The sequence below is a fragment of the Oncorhynchus gorbuscha genome, linkage group LG19, assembly GCF_021184085.1.
Source record: "Oncorhynchus gorbuscha isolate QuinsamMale2020 ecotype Even-year linkage group LG19, OgorEven_v1.0, whole genome shotgun sequence".
NCBI lineage: Eukaryota > Metazoa > Chordata > Actinopteri > Salmoniformes > Salmonidae > Oncorhynchus > Oncorhynchus gorbuscha.
In genome coordinates this window covers 13,887,052-13,909,334 of record NC_060191.1, presented here as the reverse complement: position 1 = coordinate 13,909,334, position 22,283 = coordinate 13,887,052, and the positions used below count along the sequence as shown (strand labels likewise).

The window sequence follows — 22,283 nt, the reverse complement described above, 5'->3', positions numbered from 1 at the left end:
TTCTAACTTATTAACAATTTCTGCTAGTAAGTCTTTGCTACCATGTGAGTTTTAGCTTGCTTGAGCCTGCTAACTGATGAGTGTTAATTCACCTGTTTCCATACATGTTTCATTTAAAAAGATTTATTTTACAAAGAAGTTGTTTAATCTAACTGCTTAACTATTTATCTGTACCTGGAATTGTATTGTTTTTTTTAACTCATTTTTTAATTACACGAAAATGCCACGGGCACCATCTGATGTGTGTCAGGATTTGGCCAGGGTTGTTCCGGTTTTTGGTCACTCGATGCCCCCATTGTGCCTTTTGACCTTTTGTTTTCCCTTGATCCCCATTATTATTTGCACCTGTGCCTCGTTTCCCCTGATTGTATTTAGACCCTTTGTTTTCCTCAGTCCTTTGCTCTGTGTTTGTATGTTAGCACCCAGCCCTAGTTCTCTGTGAACTCTTGTTGATCCCGGTGGACTCTCTTGTGGAATTCTGTTTTTTGTTCTTGTTTGTTTGTTTTTGAGTATTTTTTGAGGCTTTTTGTGCTATACCTTCCACCTTGTGGATTTACCTTTTTGTCTTGGAGGATTACCTTTGTTCTTCTGGAATTCCTTTTGAGGTTGTGGAGTTACATGTTTTCCTGAAGAACTTCACTTTTTACTTCATTAAATACACCGTCTCAAGTACTGCTGTGTCTGCCTCATCTTCTGGATTCTGCCAACTATTCGTGGCTCAGTTGGTTAAGTGACTGATTCTCACTCCGGAGACCCGGGTTCGTAACCAGGTCCTGACAATGTGTGGAGACATTTCACTGCAGCTAATGTAGAAGGAAAAGCTGTGTACATTTGCAAATACTGTGCCAAATCATATGTGAAGAATGCAGCAAAGATGCAGAATCATCTGGCCAAGTGCATAAAGTTCTCTCAGCACTCACAACAAGCAACCTCTGACAAAAGTCCCTCTACTGCTATTCGAGGTGAAAATGATTAATTGTACACCTTATCGATAGCAACAGCTCATGGTCCTCCTGTAATTATATATATTTTTTTTTACTCAATGGAGGAACGTAGTCAGAGAAATGTTGATGAATGTCTTGCTCAAGCTGTGTATGCAACTGGTTCACCTCTGATGCTCACAGGCAATGTGTATTGGAAGAGATTTCTGAATGGTCTTTACCCAGCATACACTCCTCCAACCAGACATGCTTTATCTACTCATTTTCTGGATGCAGATTTCAACAGAGTTGAAGTGAAGGTCTAGCAAATCATAGAGAAAGCAGACTGTATTGCAATCATCTCTGATGGGTGGTCGACTGTTCGTGGGTAAGGAATAATTAACCATCACTTCCACCCCTCAACCACTATTCTACAAGAGCACAGCCACAAGGGACAACAGACACACCGGTCTCTACATTGCAGATGAGCAGAAGGCAGTCATCAAGGAACTTGGACCACAGAAGGCATTTGCACTGGTGACAGACAATGCTGTGAACATGAAGGCTGCTTTGTCTAAAGTGGAGGAGTCCTACCCTCACATCACACTTATTGGCTGTGCTGCTCATGCATTGAATCTGCTCCTCAAGGACATCATGGCACTGAAAACAATGCATACACTCTACAAGAGAGCCAATGAAATGGTTATATATGTGAAGGGTTATCAAGTTATAGCAGCAATCTACCTCACCAAGCAAAGTGAGAAGAATAAGAGCACTACATTGAAGCTGCCCAGCAACACCCACTGGGGTGGTGTTGTCATCATGTTTGGGGTTTCAGGTAGCCTAGTGGTTAGAGCGTTGGGCCAGTAACCGAAAAGTTGCTAGATCGAATCCCAGAGCTGACAAGGTAAAAATCTGTCTTTCTGTCCTTGAACAAGGCACTTGTAAATAAGAAATTGTTCTTAACTGACATGCCTAGTTAAATAAAGGTTGAATGAAAAATAAACAATGTTTGACAGTTAATCCGCTTTTCCTAGGCCGTCATTGTTCCTAGGCCGGCAACTGCTCCTCCCACAACCATAAGGCTCTCCAGAGGGTAGTGAGATCTGCGCAACGCATCCCGGGGGAAAACTACCCGATGTCACAGGAAGGCCATAAAGATTATCAAGGACAACAACCACCCGTGCCACTGCCTGTTGACCCTGCTATCATCCTGAAGGCGAGGTCAGTACAGGTGCATCAAAGCAGGGACCGAGAGACTGAAAAACAGCTTCTATCTCAAGGCCATCAGACTGTTAATCAGCCACCACTAACATTGAGTGGCTGCTGCCAACATACTGACTCAACTCCAGCCACTTTAATAATGGAAATTGATGTATGAACTGCTGACACTCCAGCCACATGAGGTCTAGCATTGTCTTGCATTAGGAGGAACCCAGGGCCAACCGCACCAGCATATGGTCTCACATGGGGTCTGAGGACCTCATCTCAGTACCTTTGGGGAGCACATGGCCCCCAAAGAAATGCCACCCCAACACCATGAATGACCCACTGCCAAACCGGTCATGCTGGAGGATGTTACAGGCAGCAGAACGTTCTCCACGGCGTCTCCAGACTGTCACGTCTGTCACATGTGCTCAGTGTGAACCTGCTTTCATCTGTGAAGAGGACAGGGCTCCAGTGGCGAATTTGCCAATCTTGGTGTTCTCTGGCAAATGCCAAATGTCCTGCACGGTGTTGGGCTGTAAGCACAACCCCCACCTGTGGACGTCGGGCCCTCATACCACCCTCATGGAGTCTGTTTCTGACCGTTTGAGCAGACACATGCACATTTGTGGCCTGCTGGAGGTAATTTTGCAGGGCTCTGGCAGTGCCCCTCCTGCTCCTCCTCGCACAAAGGCGGAGGTAGCGGTCCTGCTGCTGGGTTGTTGCCCTCCTACGGCCTCCTCCACGTCTCCTGATGTACTGGCCTGTCTCCTGGTAGCACCTCCATGCTCAGGACACTACGCTGACAGACACAGCAAACCTTCTTGCCACAGCTCGCATTGATGTGCCATCCTGGATGAGCTGCACTACCTGAGCCACTTGTGTGGGTTGTAGACTCCGTCTCATGCTACCACTACAGTGAAAGCACCGCCAGCATTCAAAAGTGACCAAAACATCAGCCAGGAAGCATAGGAACTGAGAAGTGGTCTGTGGTTATCACCTGCAGAACCACTCCTTTATTGGGGGTGTCTTGCTAATTGCCTCTAATTTCCACCTGTTTATTCCATTTGCACAACAGCATGTGAAATTTATTGTCAATCAGTGTTGCTTCCTAAGTGGACAGTTTGATTTCACAGAAGTGTGATTGACTTGGAGTTACATTGTGTTGTTTAAGTGTTCCCTTTATTTGTTTGAGCAGTGTATAATGTTTACATACCCTACATTACCCATCTCATATGTATATACTGTACTCTATATCATCTAATGCATCTTTGTGTGATACGTGTATCACTAGCCACTTTAAACTATGCCACTTTGTTTACATACCCTACATTACTCATCTCATATGTATATACTGTACTCGATACCATCTACTGCATCTTGCCTATGCCGTTCTGTACCATCACTCATTCATAAATCTTTATGTACATATTCTTTATCCCTTTACACTTGTGTGTATAAGGTAGTAGTTGTGGAATTGTTAGGTTAGATTACTTGTTGGTTATTACTGCATTGTCGGAACTAGAAGCACAAGCATTTCGCTACACTCGCATGAACATCTGCTAACCATGTGTATGTGACAAATAAAACTTTGATTTGATTTGAGTAATGGGACAAAATTCACCCAACTTATTGTGGGAAGCTTGTTGAAGGCTACCCGAAACGTTTGACCCAAGTTAAACAATTTAAAGGCAATGCTACCAAATACTAACTGAGTGTATGTAAACTTCTGACCCACTGGGAATGTGATGAAAGAAATAAAAGCTGAAATAAATCATTCTCTCAAATATTTTTCAGACATTTCACATTCTTAAAATAAAGTGGTAATCCGAACTGTGCGAATTACCTAAGTGCTCTTTGCCACAAGACCACTTTTCAGTGGGACTACCTACGCGTGGCACATTACCAGACGGGATTACGGCATAAAAGGGTTTCATGTCAAAACAATGACTCTTTCAGTTGGTGAGCCCCTCTAAGACATCTATCTGCCTTTAAGTGTTTCTGCAGGGGTAAAACAGGGAGGGAAGCTCCCACTACCCATTCGAAGGTGTTGATGACTCTCCACCTCATAGAAAAGTGTGAAAGATGTGTGTTGGTGTTTTAAGAGAGATGATGATCACACCGCTGGTGTCCTACAAACCACTGGTGACAAATGACTCCACAGAGACACCATTCGGATTTGTCACTGTGTCCCCCAATGCAGCCAGTCACCCACAGCTTGAAATGGTTACTAAAGAATTCACTGTGACCCTCACTCATCTCACTCTTTCTCTCTTTCCTTCTCTCTCTCTTCATCCTCCCCCCCCCCTCTCTCCCTCCTCTCTTACCCTCCCTCCCTCTGTATACTGTTCTAAACCATTACTCCAGACATTTTTCTCTTTGTCACAATAACAACCCACTCCCGCTCCTTAGCGAGACGGACAGCATTTCTTTGGTGTGTGTTGTGTTGTAGGCCCTCCTCTCTCAGGCTACGTACCAAATGGCACCAGATTCCCTTTTATAGGGATTTTATTTTTTTACCAGGGTCCATAGGGCTGTGGTCCAAAGCAGTGCAATATATAGGGAATAGGGTGCCATTTTGAATGAGTCCTCAGGGTTTGATTTAATGGAGCCTGACAAAGTGCTGTCAATGTTGTGTGAGTGTAGCACAACGGGCCTGTCATTGTTTTGTAAGCAGCAGGGTTTTGTTCCCTCCCACTCAGAGAGAGATGGCTAGGGGTTGGAGAGAGACTGAGGTTCAGGAGAAGCAAAGAGGAGACTGAGGAGTAGAGTAATTCTGAGCACCATCGCTTGGGTCGTGTTCATATTGAAGCAGGGAGGGACTGGTACAATAACACATTTTTGTTTTCCGTTGCATGCCCTAATGAACACAACCCTGATGTTTCATCCATCACACTTGATTCAATAAGACCTCAGGGTTTACTAATCCATTAACAACCTGCTGTATGTCATGCAGCTGTGACTGTGACTGAATATATCTGCAGGTGTGTTTGTTGTGTATTTGCTGCTCATAGCTTTGCCCAGCTGGTTGTTTACTAAGCAAATGCCCTCATCCACTCAAAGGGTCACAGTGTTGGCTACATTTCTGTCTTCATATGGACTTTATTTGTCTTAGCAGGTAGCATCTGGGCTACCAGCAGTAGGGCTGTAATGCTGTCTTCCTAACCACTTTTATTTCAGCTGTCGTATGGACCGTCATGGATAGACAGCTACACGCTGCTGACCAAGGGTATATTTGTCTGTCAGCGTCTGTCAGAGAGAAAGATAATCCATTTACTTTGTCCACACACACAAACATGCGAGCACAGACACACTAGAGAGAGAACAAGTTGTCTTCAACTACCGTAGTTCATTCATTCAACGAGATTACACTTGTAGAGACAAAATCCCTTCCCTGCAGCCTAGTTGTGGTGTGATGTTTAGTGGTTATACTGCCTGTGGCTCTGCTCTGCTTTCAGCCTGCAGCTCGTCTCTTCACAGATGGAACCAGAGCTTTTGGGATGTGTGTGTGGGTGGACACACATACACTTTAGTATAGCCGTGCTAGTGTGTTGCATGCCCAAAATCAGCCCCCTCCCCTGGGACTCCTGTCTGTCAGGCTGTCCTGCTGGCCTGGATGGACAAGTCACTCCCTAATATACATCTAAGTCTTCCACTCTGTGGACAGGTTTCTCTCTTAGCTCCTCCTCTATCCATAGGTTATCCATAGGTTAAATGTAGGCAATACAGTCGTAGTGGGGGAGTTAGAGACTTGACTTTGGCCCTGGGGTTGTTGTGGAGCATCGACTCTTAAAAAGCGATGATAGTTTGCCTCTGACAGTCTCTTTGGGCTGACAGCCTGTCCCTGTCTGTCAGGAGTTCATCTCTTCTCGACAACAGATCAGCTAAAGGTCCTCCTCACTACATTAGATAATGTGCACATTTAAACTGATAAAACGGTGTATTAACACGGCAAGCACATCTATTTTAATGACTGTAGGGACTTCTTTATATTTCTACATCTATAGGTACTCATTTCTCTAGTCAATGTCTGTATATTTTACCTCGGCACGAAGGCGCTCACTTAGACTGATATTTTCCAGCACTCGGCTTTACAAATTAGGCCCAGGCAGTTACCAAGGATACCGATTTTTGTCTGAAACGTCAGACTCGTTAGTTGATGCACACTGCTCTCCTCTCCTGTTCCCCTCACCTCTCTCTCTTTCCACTTCTCTTCCATTCTCTTCTCCTCTCCACTCCTCCCTTTATTGCCTCTCCTCTGTTTTCTTTCTCTTCAGTAAGAGAAAGCGAAGCATGAAGAAGGAATAGAGAAGGGTGAAAGGAGGTTATCAATTCTTAATAGTGTTGTGAGAAGCGGAGGGAAGGAGGGAGACACTGGTATGAAGAAGTGGGAGTAAGTGAGAAAACACATTATGAGGAGAAGGATTGAACTGACTGCCAGCAAGCAAAAGCTGTAAGCCTGTGTAAACCTCTGATCACATCTGTCAGTGCTGCAAAATACAATGCCTTTCAACACGACATCCCCATTCTAGTGTGAATGAAATATAGATGATGATGATGAAAACAGAGAGGCCCTGGTTCCTATTACCATCCTCCATTTAACACATCCAATCAGACCAGCGCCGGTATGTTCCCCGTATAACTCACATTACAACATTAGGCCTTTATGGGCCTGTGCACAGCCACTCTACATGCATTAGATGTTATGTTCCCTCACCTCTCTGCCTTACACTCTGGTTGGGTTTAACAGCTTCTACGTATATTACATGCCTTCTGGCATAGAACAGAGAGCTATAGCTGTGTTAGTAATTGCCCGGCCCAAGGGGACAAATCAAGTATTTTAAATTGAATTGAACTGTTGTCTTGGGGGCTGTGTGTAACATGTAGAACCCCAATGGGCAGGGAAGAACAGACAGGTGTGATATGTAACTGATTTTTGTGTAACAGTTTTTAGGTGCTAAACCCAATGGGCTGGGATGCTATGGACTCCCAGCAGAGAACGCTGCCATCGAGAGAGGCCTTGACCCGGAGGAATGGACGAAGAGGTACAATACAAGATACGACACAAACACCTCTCTCTCTCTCTCTCGCTCTCTCGCTCTCATTCCCCCTAACGTCCTCCTCTCCCCTGTCTGTCTCCGTCCCCAGTAATATCCAGTCCATGCGGGAGCAGCTCGACAGCCTAGGGTTCTGCTTTAATTGGGACAAGGTGAGTAATGGGAGGAGCTGAGCACCACCTCCAACCTTCCGGTGGGAGGCTGTGTGGGTGGATTACTATTTTCTCTCGTGTGTGTGCGTGTGTGTATGAATCATCTTGTGGATCCCTCTGCTTCCCTCTCCTCTGACCAGGAGGTGACCACCTGCCTGCCAGAGTATTACAGGTGGACCCAGTGGCTGTTCGTCAAGCTCGGCCTATCAGAAAGAGGTAGGTTCGGGGTCCTTGAGTCTGAGTCTGTCCAATCCTTGTCATAGGCTGTCTCAATATTCCAAAGTGGTTTCCTCTCATCATCTCCTTTCCATCTCTGCTGACGAAGAGATGACAACACTTTGAACTAATGTGATGCAGTCATGCCCCTGGTATTGTCATGAGCTGTGTGTAAGAGCTCCAGGGAGGCAGGATGAGGGAGACACACCCCAGGAGGATGACTCTCAGGCTGGCCACAGAGACTCAGTGGCCTGGGGAACAGTCTTCAGTAACTATGGAGCCTCCTTTGGCTTTGTGAGGAAAACACATTTTGTATAGTAGATTACAGACAATCGGAAAATCTGTGCTGTAGTGGAGAAGTCATGTAGTTTAATCAGATGCAAGGTATTTTGGCACTCGTATCAGTAGACATCTGTCTCTTTCTCTGATTCGATCAGCTCCTGTGATGTTGGCTTATGTCTGTCTTTGTGTCTGTGTGTAGTTGTAGTAATTGTAATCTGTGCATGTGTGTGTTCCAGGCGGTGGTGAACTGGGACCCTGTGGACCAGACGGTGTTGGCTGATGAGCAGGTGGATGACAACGGCCGCTCCTGGAGGTCTGGAGCTCTGGTGGAGCAGAAATTACTCAGGCAGTGGTTCATTAAGACCACCAACTACGCCAAGGTAGGTGTGTGTGTCTCGTGCGTATCATTTTACAGATGTATGTTGCAGTACAGCGCCCTTAACCACTGCGCCACCCGGGAGGCTGGAATCAGAAGTTTTTTTTTAACGTAATGAAGTAACGTAGTCAGAGAAATGTTGATGAATGTCTTGCTCAAGCTGTGTATGCAACTGGTTCACCTCTGTTGCTCACAGGCAATGTGTATTGGAAAAGATTTCTGAATGGTCTTCGCCCAGCATACAACCCTCCAACCAGACATGCTTTATCTACTCAAGGAGTAGGAGTCTCTCCAAGAAATGGTCCATATCACAGTCTGCCGATATGGACAGCCCCATCAAGAGGATCCTCCTGGATGATGTATTTTGGGAGTGAGTGGTAAGCAGCCTGAAACTCCTGAAACCTATAGCAGTAGCCATTGCATGGATTGAGGGAGACAATGCCATCCTGTCTGATGTTCAGACTCTGCTTGCAGATGTAAGAGAAGAAATCCATACTGCCCTGCCCACTTCACTGTTGCTCCAAGCAGAGGAAACTGCAGTTCTGAAATACATCAAAAAGCGTGAAGACTTCTGCCTGAAGTCCATACACGCAGCAGCATACATGTTGGACCCCAAGTATGCTGGCAAGAACATCCTGTCTGGTGCAGAGATCAACAAAGCCTATGGTGTCATCACTACTGTGTCTCGCCACCTTGGCCTGGATGAAGGCAAGGTTCATGGCAGTCTGGCGAAGTTCACTTCCAAGCAAGGGCTTTGGGATGGAGATGCAATATGGCAGTCGTGCCAACATATCTCATCAGCCACCTGGTCATAGGGAATTTGTGGATCTGAGGCTCTTTCCCCTGCTGCCTCCATCATCCTCCAAATCCCACCAACATCAGCCGCCTCAGAGTGCAACTGGTCCTTGTTTGGGAACACACACACCAGAGCACGCAACAGGCTGATCAATACAAGGGTTGAAAAATTGGTGGCCATCTAGGCAAATTTGAAGCTTTTTGAGCCTGACCATGAGCCATCCTCAACAAGGTTGGAGTGACAGTGAAGATGAGGTCTCAGAGCCTGATGTTCAAGAGGTGGACATTGAGGAGGTCCAGGGAGAAGACATGGAAGCCTGAGAGGATGACGGCAGGTAGCCTAGTGGTTAGAGCGTTGGGCCAGGTTGCTAGATTGGTTGCGAGATTAAATCCCCAAGCTGTCAAGGTAAAAATCTGTCGTCCTGCCCCTGAACAAGGCAGTTAACCCACTGTTCCTGGCCCGTCATTGCAAATAAGAATTTGTTCTTAACTGATTTGCCTAGTTAAAGGTTAAATAAAAAACAACCAAAGCTTTTGTTTCTAGACTATCATTTTACAGATGTATGTTGAAAAGGTTTTTGGGAGATGCAATGTATGATTGGAGATCATTCAATATTCCCTTTCTTTTGTTGTTCAGTGAAATCACCCCATGTGAACAGAACTCGTTTCATCAAATTTAAATTCATAATAAAATAGTTTTAAAAAATTTCAATTGGAATAATTTGCAGTTATGTCTACTTATGATAAGTTAAAAGGTTTATGTTTCTGTCTCCATATGGTATGGTAAATATATCCTATGCCAAAAAACATCTACATTTAAATGCTATTAATATTCATTTGTATATATTTCCATTAATTCCCATATAGTCCCGTTATTTCCCATATATTCCTTTTAATTCCCACGGAAAGTTTCCACCTCTAATATTCCCCAAAATGTGCAACCTTACCTGCCACTGCACTTTACATCTGAGATTCACACACACACATACACACACGATGAACACAATTAATACTTACATTGACAATAGATGTTTTCTATTTCGTGCATAATCACACACACTGATGGGACTCTCATTTGAACACATCACACTGTAGTGTCATGTAAATCAACAACATGGCATTCACTTCAATTACCAGCCTCGCACAGGCTACACATAGATTCATCATTTTACACAGGCATACAAACATACACACTCTAGTAAGCTTTGCTAGATTGTTCCATAGGCAGCCTCAGATATATTCACATGCATGTGTTAAGGTGATCAAATATTTAATGTATGAACGCATGTAGGAGAGATGCTACAAAAGATGCAGGGAAACACACTCGCACGCACCCACACGGACATTGACACGCACCCACACAGACATTGACACGCACCCACACGGACATTGACACGCACCCACACGGACATTGACACGCACCCACACGGACATTGACACGCACCCACACGGACATTGACACGCACCCACACGGACATTGACACGCACCCACACGGACATTGACACGCACCCACACGGACATTGACACGCACCCACACGGACATTGACACGGACACACCAAAAAAAAAATTCTAGTGAGCCACCCTCACTTTATTGATATAGAATTTTACAGCTTTACTAGGTTGCCATGGAAACCTTTGGAATTGGCCCAGCCATAGGCCTACATCGCTGGTTAAACCTGACGGTTTATGTGGCTCCAATGATGTTGTTTCTTTTCTGGAGACAAAGACACAATTTAGTTTAGTTTTTTTCTCTTCATCTCATGGTTTGAGCAGAGTACCACCTCACCTCCGTTCCCCTCAGCGGGCGTTTGTTCTTGGTGACATCGCTGTGACTGGCATTGTTGCTAGGCTGCTTGACTGACACACAGACACCAGCATTTATGGCAAGACACCAATCTCTTTCTCACTCTCTCAGATTCTGTCTTCTCTCTCTCTCTCTCTGATTGTCTCTCTCTCCATCCATGCTTTAGAAACGGTGAAATAACATTGATACACACTGCAATTACAATCATCCTTATCGCCATTGTTAGTATTGGTTGTATTGCTGTTATTGGTGTTATTACAGTGTGTTGGGTAGAGATCTCAGAGGGTGGTTTAGTAATGGGTTGTGATAGTGGGGGAGAGGTATATCAATTTGGTGCTGTTGCCTTTTTATATTCTCCATTCAGACAGAAGAGGAACGCAGCTGGGGCTTTCTGGCCTGCCCCTTTTTGTTATGCATAGCTTCTTTTTAAAAATGTGTGTGTGTGTGTGTGTGTGTGTCTCTCTCTTTCTCTCTACATCTGTATCTCCCTCTCATTATGAAACTGTTGAGTCATGAGCGATTGCTTTGCGATAAATGCAAAAGTAGGCCTTGTGGAGGTCAGGATTTCTAAAATCCCTCTATGACTACATAATATGAGACGAGGTAGAATGTGGTATTGTGCCAGGAGATTGACCAAGCTTTGGAAGAGCCTCTCGGGGTAAAGAGGAAGTGTCGATGATGTGCTGATCTGGGACTTGAACCCAGTGGGTGTTCCCCAAATGTACACAGTATCTTCATCTAACATTACAATATGATTGAACATCTTTAGGATATATTTAGCATCAGTATGATAAATGTAAAAAAGTATGATGTATCTCTCTCTCCCAGCCCCTCCTGGACGCCCTGGCGGAGCTGCCAGAGTGGTACGGGGTCAAGGCCGTGCAGGCCAACTGGATTGGAGACTGCACCGGCTGCTACTTCGACTTCCACCTCAAGGTTAGACTCACATGTCTCATCTGTTCCTTCTTGTCAGTCCATCCTGGTTTAGTTTGGACTACTTAGTTTTCCAGGTATAAACATTTTAAGGTATTCTAGGATTATCGCTAGGATTAGCGCATAGATTCTCACCTGCTACATCATTCTCATTCAGCTAGCAGCACCAGTCATCCCTCTGCAACCAGCAATTTAATCAAACATAGTGACTCTGTGTTTATTTCCATTGAAATATCCAATGAACTTTTATAATGTTGAAAGAGTATTGACATTCTGAAATGGTTTTACTAAAAGCCTATTGTGATCTCCAGTCACCCCAGTCATAGAATTCCTTGCAGCAGACGGAGGAAATGTATTAGGTTGACGCCTTCCTTCCTTATTAAAATCGTAATCATATTTATGGTAAAGGGGGTTGTGACTCTTTCTCACTGTGTGTGTGTGTGTGTGTGTGTGTGTGTGTGTGTGTGTGTGTGTGTGTGTGTGTGTGTGTGTGTGTGTGTGTGTGTGTGTGTGTGTGTGTGTGTGTGTGTGTGTGTGTGTGTGTGTGTGTGTGTGTGTGTGAGGGGGGGTTCTCATAAATCAGTCAGATCCTGGCAGAGTGGGTAATTAAAATTAGTGCCATCGGTGGTTTTGTAGATGGGAAGCAGGAACCAGTCCCATTACATCTTTAACATTGACAAGGGTGTTCTGTACTAAATGACTCCCAGAGTGTCTGTATTATGATTCTGTATTTTTGGTGACAATTTAATGGGATTTCTGTCAGGCGATAGCATGTTAACGTATTAACGTTAAAACATGATCAATTGCTAAATATTGCATACAAACCTTGCTATGGTGTTTTCTTTTTTCTTACCGACTAGTGTTATGTTTGTTTTTTTAACTCTCCTTTACCCTGATCAACAACAAATGTAGCCAAGTTACTGTCCTTCCATGTATTTATCCATAAACTGTGTGTCTCTCTATCCTTCCCTCCATGAAGGTGAATGGGGAGGAGACAGGGGAGACTCTAGCAGGCTACACCTCCAGCCCAGAGGCAGTGTTTGGGGCTGCCTACCTGTCCATTGTCTCCCCCCACAGACTGCTGCATGGTACCAGCCCAGTCCGCTCAGCTCTGGAGAGAGTCCTGCAGACAGGCAGAGGTAGGAAGGAACCACTGTCCAGACCTGGTAGTCTGTGATCATTTTTAAGTGCTGCTTTAATCTAAAGTGGCTTACAATAAATATTTAGTATATGTGGCCCATTGTAACTCTGTCAGAGCAATGGCACATTTTACTGAACAAAAATATAAACTCAACATGCAACAATTTCAAAGATTTTACTGATTTACAGTTCAAATAAGGAAATCAGTCAATTGTAATACATTTATTAGGCCCTATTTTATGGATTTCACATGACTGAGAATACAGATATGCATCTGTTGGTCACAGATACATTAAAATGGGCCTCTGGATCACTTCATGGTATTTCTATGCATTCAAATTGCCATTTATTGGGATTCCCCTGAATCGCTCTCTTTATCTATCTCTTTCTCTCGCTTTCCCTCGCTCTCTCTTTCTCGCTCCCCCAACTCTGTCACTCTCTTTCACTGTCTATTCTCTCTCTCTCTCTCTCTCTCTCTCTCTCTCTCTCTCTCTCTCTCTCTCTCTCTCTCTCTCTCTCTCTCTCTCTCTCTCTCTCTCTCTCTCTCTCTCTCTCTCTCTCTCTCTCTCTCACACACACACTATTCTCTCTCTCTCTCACTCCCCCACATCTCTCACTCTTTTTCACTATTTGAAGGTCATCTAGACACTGTCATCGGTACGTGGATGTGTGTGTGGGTTTGAACGTCCACATGGCTTGCACATACAGTGTGTATTATTGGCCTCTGAGCTTTTGTTCGTCTCTCTGATTGAAATAACCTATTTATAAATCCCATTTTACATCGGCCGATGTCACAAAGTGCTATACAGAAACCCAACCTAAAACGGCAAGCAATACAGATGTAGAAGCATGGTGGCTTGGAAAATTTCATGAATCCCATTCAGCCTTTTCCTGTGTCCTGTACATGTTTGTAGATGTCACTGTGCCGGTGTGTCTTTGAGCCTGCAGTGTGTCTCTGTCGTACACTGGGCGTTTGGCTGCTGTTGGAATGATGTAACTTTAACTCTCTAGAAGGGAGTTCCCTGCTTGGTGCTTTTGGTGTTTTTCTCACTCCACGAGTCCACAAGGAGGACAATACCCATGAGGAACTAGCCATATCCCAGCAACCCACGGCCCCCTCTTTTTTTTAGGCCCTTGAGACCCCGACTGAGTTGAAATTGGTCCAACTTACAGTTAATGGAATAATAGAATACACAAGGTGCAATTTTGAAATTTGGTTGTGCATCAGCAGTCACTCAATTAGCCCATGTCATTAAAAAAATGTAGGTTCGTAAGTTAGTCTAGCGGCCAGCTACAGTGGGGCAAAAAAGTATTTCGTCAGCCACCATATGTGCAAGTTCTACCACTTAAAAAGATGAGAGAGGACTGTAATTTTCATCATAGGTACACTTCAACTATGACAAAATGAGTAAACAAAATCCAGAAAATCACATTGTAGGATTTTTTATGAATTTATTTGGAAATTATGCTGGAAAATAAGTATTTGGTCACCTACAAACAAGCAAGATTTCTGGCTCTCACAGACCTGTAACTTATTCTTTAACCTGTTGCGACGAGCAATCCCGTATACGGGAGCGTAATCATAGCCTCAAGCTCATTACTTTGGATGTTTTCAATGAGGAGACTCTCAGTTAGATAGCAAATGTTCAGTTTTCCCAAAAATATTATTTGTGTAGGAGAAATCGCTCCGTTTTGTTCATTACGTTTGGCTAAGAAAAAAACCCGTATACGGGAGTGTAATTATAGCCTCAAGCTCATTACCATAACGCAACGTTAACTATTCATGAAAATCGCAAATGAAATTAAATAAATATATTGGCTCACAAGCTTAGCCTTTTGTTAACAACACTGTCATCTCAGATGTTCAAAAAATGCTTTTCAACCATAGCTACACAAGCATTTGTGTAAGAGTATTGATAGCTAGCATAGCATTAAGCCTATCATTCAGCAGGCAACATTTTCACAAAAACAAGAAAAGCATTCAAATAAAATAATTTACCTTTGAAGAACTTTGGATGTTTTCAATGAGGAGACTCTCAGTTAGATAGCAAATGTTCAGTTTTTCCAAAAAGATTATTTGTGTAGGAGAAATCGCTCCTTTTTGTTCATCACGTTTGGCGAAAAAAAAAACCTGAAAATTCAGTCATTACAACGCAAACTTTTTTCCAAATTAACTCCATAATATCGACAGAAACATGGCAAACATTGTTTAGAACCAATCCTCAAGGTGTTTTTCACATATCTATTCAATGATAAATCACTCGTTGCAGTTTGGTTTCTCCTCTGTTCAAAATGGAAAAATGCACGCACCTGGAGATTACGCAATAGTTTCGACGGAGGACACCCAGCGGACACCTGGTAAATGTAGTCTCTTATGGTCACTTTTCCAATGATATGCCTACAAATACGTCACAATGCTGCAAACACCTTGGGGAAACGACAGAAAGTGTAGGCTCATTCCTTGCGCATTCACAGCCATATAAGGAGACATTGGAATACAGCGCCTCCAAAATCTGGCTCACTTCCTTTATGAAATTTCATCTTGGTTTCGCCTGTAGCATTAGTTCTGTGGCACTCACAGACAATATCTTTGCAGTTTTGGAAACGTCCGAGTGTTTTCTTTCCAAAGCTGCCAATTATATGCATAGTCGAGCATCTTTTTGTGACAAAATATCTTGTTTAAAACGGGAACGTTTTTCATCCAAAAATGAAATACTGCCCCCAGAGGTTCAAGAGGTTAAGAGGCTCCTCTGTCCTCCACTCGTTACCTGTATTAATGGCACCTGTTTGGACTTGTTATCAGTATAAAAGACACCTGTCTACAACCTCAAACAGTCACACTCCAAACTTCACTATGGCCAAGACCAAAGAGCTGTCAAAGAACACCAGAAACAAAATTGTAGACCTGCACCAGGCTCGGAAGACTGAATCTGCAATAGGTAAGCAGCTTGGTTTGAAGAAATCAACTGTGGGAGCAATTATTAGGAAATGGAAGACATACAAGACCACTGATAATCTGCCTCGATCTGGGGCTCCACGCAAGATCTCACCCCGTGGGGTCAAAATGATCACAAGAACGGTGAGCAAAAATCCCAGAACCACACGGGGGGACCTAGTGAATGACCTGCAGAGAGCTGGGACCAAAGTAACAAAGCCTACCATCAGTAAAACACTACGTCGCCAGGGACTCAAATCCTGCAGTGCCAGACGTGTCCCCCTGCATAAGCCAGTACATATCCAGGCCCGTCTGAAGTTTGCTAGAGAGCATTTGAATGATCCAGAAGAAGATTGGGAGAATGTCATATGGTCAGATGAAACCAAAATATAACTTTTTGGTAAAAACTCAACTCGTCGTGTTTGGAGGACAAAGAATGCTGAGTTGCATCCAAAGAACACCATACCTACTGTGAAGCATGGGGGTGGAAACATCATGCTTTGGGGCTGTTTTTCTGCAAAGTGACCAGGACGACTGATCCGTGTAATGGAAAGAATGAATTGGGCCATGTATTGTGAGATTTTGAGTGAAAGCCTCCTTCCATCAGCAAGGGCATTGAAGATGAAACGTGGCTGGGTCTTACAGCATGACAATGATCCCAAACACACCGCCCGGGCAATAAAGGAGTGGCTTCGTAAAAAGCATTTCAAGGTCCTGGAGTGGCCTAGCCAGTCTCCAGATCTCAACCCCATAGAAAATCTTTGGAGGGAGTTGAAAGTCCATGTTGCCCAGCAACAGCCCCAAAACATCACTGCTCTAGAGGAGATCTGCATGGAGGAATGGGCCAAAATACCAGCAACAGTGTGTGAAAACCTTGTGAAGACTTACAGAAAACGTTTGACCTCTGTCATTGCCAACAAAGGGTATATAACAAAGTATTGATAAACTTTTGTTATTGACCCCATACTTATTTTCCACCATAATTTGCAAATAAATTCATTAAAAATCCTACAATGTGATTTTTCTGGATTTCTTTTTCTCATTTTGTCTGTCATAGTTAAAGTGTACCTATGATGAAAATTACAGGCCTCTCTCATCTTTTTAAGTGGGAGAACTTGCACAATTGGTGGCTGAACCTTTTTGCCCCACTGTATCTAAACTTATAGGAAGCATGGTCGAATTACCGACTGCGGTGGGGCTCATTGTTTAACAGTTATCATATTATAAACTGCAAAGATTTGCCTCCACTCTATTGCAAAATGTGTAGAATTGCAGGGAATTAGTGTTATAAAATGGTATGTGTGTGATAAATGTACTGTGTGTGTGTGTCCCTGGCAGGAATCGCCGACAGGAGTGTAGAGGATGCTTCTGTGTCCAGGGCTCTGGGTCTGAGCTGGAGCCCAGTCCTGAAGAGCCAGGAGGATGGAGGACACACACTGCTCAACTCTGTTGAGGTCTTTGTGGACACACAGCAACACACACTGTCACTCTACACAACGTTACCAGTAAACCAGCTTTTTAGTCATTCTACCAATTTCTTTTTATGGCTATTAATGGAAGACCCTTATTTATGGTTGAATTAAGTATCGGCAAATAGTTGTTTTGTTTTCGTGAATTCGTGTCTGTTTGAGCTCATAAGCTGTCATCCTGTTCTCTCTCTGACCATCCCCCTCTTCTGTGTAGTTCACAGGCCTCAGCAGGGAGGAGGCATTTGACTCCATTACCCAGAAGGCCAGAGAGAAAAGTGGGTGGCCACCTGACCAGCACCAAGCTCAGGGATTGGCTGATTTCCCGGCAGCGGTACTGGGGCACGCCCATCCCCATGGTGCATTGTGGGTCTTGTGGTCCTGTGGCGGCCCCTGAGGAGCAACTTCCAGTCACCCTCCCCAAACTACTGTCCCTCACAGGGAAGGGGGTATCCCCTCTGGAGCACGCTGATGATTGGATTTGCTGTACCTGTCCCAGGTGAGAACACACTGACACTCTGAGTGAGGTGTGAGAACACTTCAGTTGCATACCAAATGGCACTCTATTCCCTACGTAGCACACTGCTCTTGACCAGGACCCATCAGCCTGGGTCAGAATCTAATGCCATCTGGTCAAATGTCCAGTTTGGAAATGAATGCTGGTGCTGTCAGTTGGATTGGAAGTTCATAGCTAGTTCACAAACATAAGTGACGGAGTTCCCTTTATTCCACTTACTTATATTAAAACCAAATCATTTTTCCAAGGTTGAATATCTTTCTCAATGGTTAGTCAGCGACTTGCTCTCTTGCTCTTAGGTTCAGGCAATTATTTCTGATGCTTACAGTTTTCCACTCCGTCAGTTTCCCCTTTTTGCCTGTACTAAAAGTCAGGATAAATGAGTCCAAGGCCAGATCAGCTTTGAGTCCCGACACCCTCCCTGTGATTTCAGAGAGTATACAGAAAGCATCCCATATGGAGTCTGGTCAAAGGTAGTGCACTATAAAGTGAATAAGGTGCTATTAGTGATTCAACCACTGTGTATTGAGGATATGAATACCGGCTAGTTTTTAACACACAGGGACCAGGGTTATGTAATGAGTGACAGATGTCACCGTGGTTATATAAACCAGCTGAGGCCTACATACCGGGCATGTCTATGCCCCCACCACACAAAGACAGGCAGACGGTGACTGTCAATGAAATGCTGCTCGTTAAACGGCAGTTGCATCCCAGATGGCACCCTATTTCCTATATAGTGCACTACTATTGACCAAGGCCCACCGTGCAAACCCAGCTTCTCATGACCAAGACCCTCACCAACATAGGATTTCTTCATGGGGAGATTCCTCCTTTAAAAAAATGATAGTTCCATAATTGGAAGTGGAATTTTGATACAGTAACTAGGAAATGCTGTTTCAACAGCTCAATCAGACAGTCATACAGAGAGAGAGATGGGGTCGTCTGGTCTGACGGCTATATCCAGAGACGTTCTCCTCCTCTTCCTTTTCTCTCCATCTCTTGTTGACGGCGTCTGAGGAAATTCACTCTCTTAACTCAACAATCATGTCCAATTAACCGTCGGGTGGAGGGTACAGAAGGTGTTTGATGAGAGATGGTGGGGGAGATGGAGCTTTATCTGTCTGTCTCGTCCTTGAGAAGTAATTTCCTCCACCGCTGATATTGTCTCTGCTCCCTGTCTGCCTACTGCTGTGAATTGGCCCCTCAGTTGAACCCTGTGTGTAATTAGTCCAGCTAGCTTGCTACACCAGGATAGTGTTTCTGATTCCCGTTTTGGCTTGCCTGGTGACATCACCAGGCGGTATAAGTTAATAGACCAAAAACAAAGCGAGTTCCAAACCTCTCTGCCAATAACAGCTAGTTATCAGGTTAAACATCCCTCCCATCAGGCCCCCTTCAATTAGGTTCCTCACTCCCTTATGTTGTAGATAAATTATTGCTTGCTATCTGGTTGGAATTGTAGCTCCGCTACTCTGTCATTCCTGAAATCAGCCTATATACAGCAGGACAGGGAATAACCATAGTCATAGATAGCACATGTGTCCAACAATCACAGCCTCCCAGGAGTCTGAAACTGTATGTCTGTCAAATTACAACAATCTGTACCCTGAATGGTCGATCATAGAGAGGGAAAACCACAGGAGAGTGGTGTGCAGCCGCATGGAATTCTTGGAATAATATAATGCCTCTTCTGTGTGGGTTTTTAATTCTTTATTTAGCTATTTTGTCATGAAAGGCTCATTGGTATGATGGTGCATTTTGAACTCATGAAATGGCACCTAGGTATTAACCTGCTACACCTCAGCCTTGTTGCTAAGCATCCCCTCTGCCTTATTAAAGTGTGTGTGTGTGTGTGTGTGTGTGTGTGTGTGTGTGTGTGTGTGTGTGTGTGTGTGTGTGTGTGTGTGTGTGTGTGTGTGTGTGTGTGTGTGTGTGTGTGTGTGTGTGTGTGTGTGTGTGTGTGTGTGTGTGTGTGTGTGTGTGTGTGTGTGAGAGAGAGAGATTGTTGATGAAGAGGGGTATTCTCACTTTAGGAGTAAAGTGTGAGGGTGTGTTGATATGCTTGTGTGTGACAACTTTTGCCTGTTTGTGCCATTAAAAGCGCCATGCTAAAGAGGACCAGGTATGGTGCTGTAGTGTTCTTCTCTAGTGTTGCTGATGGTCTGCCTGGCATGGTGATACTGACTGGGTGCTGTAGTGTTCTTCTCCAGTGTTGCTGATGGTCTTTCTGGCATGGTGATACTGACTGGGTGCTGTAGTGTTCTTCTCTAGTGTTGCTGATGGTCTTCCTGGCATGGTGATACTGACTGGGTGCTGTAGTGTTCTTCTCTAGTGTTGCTGATGGTCTTCCTGGCATGGTGATACTGACTGGGTGCTGTAGTGTTCTTCTCTAGTGTTGCTGATGGTCTTCCTGGCATGGTGATTCTGACTGGGTCTGTAGTGTTCTTCTCTAGTGTTGCTGATGGTCTTGCTGGCATGGTGATACTGACTGGGTGCTGTAGTGTTCTTCTCTAGTGTTGCTGATGGTCTTCCTGGCATGGTGATTCTGACTGGGTGCTGTAGTGTTCTTCTCTAGTGTTGCTGATGGTCTTCCTGGCATGGTGATCCTGACTGGGTGCTGTAGTGTTCTTCTCTAGTGTTGCTGATGGTCTTCCTGGCATGGTGATACTGACTGGGTGCTGTAGTGTTCTTCTCTAGTGTTGCTGAATGGTCTTCCTGGCATGGTGATACTGACTGGGTGCTGTAGTGTTCTTCTCTAGTGTTGCTGATGGTCTTCCTGGCATGGTGATACTGACTGGGTGCTGTAGTGTTCTTCTCCAGTGTTGCTGATGGTCTTTCTGGCATGGTGATACTGACTGGGTGCTGTAGTGTTCTTCTCCAGTGTTGCTGATGGTCTTTCTGGCATGGTGATACTGACTGGGTGCTGTAGTGTTCTTCTCTAGTGTTGCTGATGGTCTTCCTGGCATGGTGATCCTGACTGGGTGCTGTAGTGTTCTTCTCTAGTGTTGCTGATGGTCTTCCTGGCATGGTGATACTGACTGGGTGCTGTAGTGTTCTTCTCTAGTGTTGCTGATGGTCTTCCTGGCATGGTGATACTGACTGGGTGCTGTAGTGTTCTTCTCTAGTGTTGCTGATGGTCTTCCTGGCATGGTGATACTGACTGGGTGCTGTAGTGTTCTTCTTTAGTGTTGCTGATGGTCTTCCTGGCATGGTGATACTGACTGGGTGGTTCTATTCTATGGAGACTCATTAAACAGTGAGACACATTCTCAGTTCCAATGTGCATGTTGAAAGTAGGTACAAAAAAAAGTTTTTTTGTCACTTGCCTTTGCCAGTGTCATGTGTTGCTCTCTGTGAGGCTGACAGATGAGCAGTGTGTACATAGAGCTCTGTTTGGATTGGATGAAAAGGGCTGGGATGGCACTTCCAACAGACACACAAACACACCAAGCTGGTGCACACACACACCCACCCACCCACCAAGCTGGTGCACACACACACCCACCCACCCACCAAGCTGGCATGGTGCTGGCCGGTTCTGTGTCCCTCTGGCAGTGCTATTTAGTCAGGGCACAGGAGCAGGGATCTGATGGCTGTGTAGTGTAGTGGTTCCAGCCTGACTGTGGCATCTCCTACGGGACATGACCTCCACAGACAGAGGGTTCCAGCTCACATTAGATACACACTACACAGGCCAGTCCTCTGGACACTTTATGCTTACAAACTAAACTAACAAAAGTAATTTCACATTAGGACAATAGAGGAGATGTTTATAATTTCTTAAATGACTGCACTTTTCACTCTCATGTGTCACTATAAATAAGAAACGGTGATTCAAACCAGCTCGCTAGCTACATGACAAAATATCCACGAAGACTTGAGCCGTGTCATGTTCAATCATTATACTGTGTTTGACATTTGGAGTCATATCTCCCTCCTGCTGGAAATTAGGTTCAAGTGCTAACTGTTACATTTGTTGCATTGTTTTAAATGCACATTAAACAAATGTTGTTCTGGTTCTATTTGACCCCTCTCTCCTGTTGTGTCTTGTCAGGTGTAAAGGGCCGGCCAGATGGCAGACCGACACCATGGACATGTTTGTGGACTTATCCTGGTACTATTTCAGATACTGACCCCCACAACCAAGACAGGTGATCTGTGATTTTCCCTTCCTCTGTCTGTAGTATCGCTCTCTCTGTTTGTTTTATCTATCCTCCTATCCCCCCCCCAAAATATAATCTCTACTTTTACATCAGTCAGTAGCAGTCCCTACAACATGAAAGAGGGATAGAGAGCGGGAGAGGGAGTGTTGTAGGACCTGGTACTGACTGATTTAAAAGGGAAGATTAGAGATGATATTTTTTGGGACTGTTCCAAAATGAAACAGAAGTAGAGACAAAAGTCACCTTAGGTAAATAGTTTTGTATACAACGAGAATCTAGACAAATATTACAAATGTAATATGCATTGTCCATTTAA

General features: G+C 44.4%; 1 pseudogene; it reads left to right on the top strand.

Moving 5' to 3' along the window:
- Positions 1–22,283, top strand: part of LOC124006006 — a 47,493-nt pseudogene that overhangs the window by 3,409 nt on the left and 21,801 nt on the right.